This window comes from Apodemus sylvaticus, chromosome 4, assembly GCF_947179515.1.
Source record: "Apodemus sylvaticus chromosome 4, mApoSyl1.1, whole genome shotgun sequence".
NCBI classification, from domain to species: Eukaryota; Metazoa; Chordata; class Mammalia; order Rodentia; family Muridae; genus Apodemus; species Apodemus sylvaticus.
This window is the reverse complement of record NC_067475.1, coordinates 96065153-96067184: the sequence shown is the minus strand read 5'-3', so window position 1 is coordinate 96067184 and position 2032 is coordinate 96065153.

The following is a 2032-nucleotide window of genomic DNA, read 5'->3' as shown; positions in this document are numbered from 1 at the left end:
TAAACTCCATACAGTTTGTTGGTTGTATCATGGGTATTTTGAGCTTTTAGGCTAGTATCCACTATGAGTGAGTACATACTATGTGTGTTATTTTGTGTCTGGGTTACCTCACTCAGGATGGTATTTTCTAGTTTCATTCATTTGTCTGCGAATTTCATTAATTCATTGTTTTATATAGGCTAGTTGTACTTCATTATATGAATATAGCATATTTCTGTATCCATTCTTCTGTTGAGGGACATCTGTGTTCTTTCTAGCTTCTGGCTATTACAAATAAGGCCTGAATAAACATAGAGGAACATGTGTCCCTGTTAAATGTTGGATCATCTTTTGGGTATATGCCTGGTAGTGGTAAAGCTGTGTCTTCAGGTAGAACTATTTCCAATTTTCTGAGGAACTGCCAGATTGGTTTCCAAAGTGGTTGTACTTTGCAGTCCCACCAGCAATGGAGGAGGGTTCCTCTTTCTCCACATCCTCGCTGCCAGCATCTGCTGTCACCTGCATTTTTGATCTTAGTCATTCTGATTGGTATGAGATGAAATCTCAGGGTCGTTTTCATTTACATTTACCTGATAGGATGTTAAACAATTCTGTACATGCTTCTCGGCCATTGGAGATCCCTCAGCTGAAACTTCTCTAACTCTGTATCTCATTTTTACAGGGTTATTGGTTCTCTGGAGTTTAACTTCTTAAGTTCTTTGTATATATTAGATATTAGCCCTTTATTGGATGTAGAGTTGGTAAAGATCTTTCCCAAGCTGTAGATTGCCGTTTTGTCCTGTTGACAGTATCCTTTGTGTTATGGAAGCTTTTAAAATTTTGAGGTCTCATTTTATGATTGTTAACTTCACAAAGATGGTGGTACCAGAAGGAAATGTAAGGCCTAGAAATTATATGAAGCCAAACAGAAAAACAGATAAAAACTAAACACCTAAGGGAAACTAAACAATAAACAGTTGTGAATAAGAATCTATAAACACTATTACAATAGAAAGATTCTATTAGCAACTGTGATTTAGAACCATCCTTGCTGAGGGACAGTGGCTGCCTTGTACTTTGCAGCTTTTACAGACACAATGTCACAAACTGTTGAGAGATTAAAAAAAAAAAAGGGAGGCGCTCACAATAGCAGTTGGAAGGTGAAAAACAGGGTTGGATATATTGTAAATACACTACTTCTGCTTGAATGCCCCCCCCCCACACACAAACTATTTAATTAAAAAAAGGAGAACCTTTTTTTAATCTGCTGAAGTTGAAGTATTTTGTTAAAAATAGAGTTATGTACAGTAGAATCTTTAAGCAACCTTTTTCATATTGTGACAAAAGCATAAGCTAAAAATGTCCCTGAAATGTCCATGATTTTAATCTTGATTAATGTTGTGATTTAATGGTTATTGAGTCAATGCAATTGAACATTGTGGTAACAAATTGATAATAAAAGAATTTGGGTACTTTAATTTGTGCCATAAATAATGTGTCAGTTTCCTTTGACAATACAAAATAAGGGTCTTTTTTTTATTATATTCTATAATCTTTATTTACCTTCCAAATGAGTTCCCCTTTCCTGGTTCCCTCTTCCCCATAAGTCCCATAAGCCTCTTACCTTCCCCCATTCCCAAATCACTCTCCCCCTCACATTTCTCTGTCCTGATAATCCCCTACAATGCTGCATCAAGCCTTTCCAAGCCTTTCAGGAACCAGGGCCCTCTCCTTCCTTCTTCTTGAGAATCATTTGATATGTTATTTGTGTCTTGGGTACTCAGAGCTTCTGGGCTAATATTCAATTATCAGTGACTGCATTCCATGTGTATTCTTTTGTGATTGGGTTACCTCACTTAAGATGATATTTTCTAATTCCAACCATTTGCCTAAAAATTTCATGAATTCATTCCTTTGACAATACAAAATAAGGGACTTCTAAGGAAAGTGGGAAGATAGAAGAAGCTGCTTGCTTCTCTAATCCCAAAATAGAGAACATAGTGTTGTGCCCATGAGTTTCAAATGTGGGAAAAATAAGCACATATGATTGCAA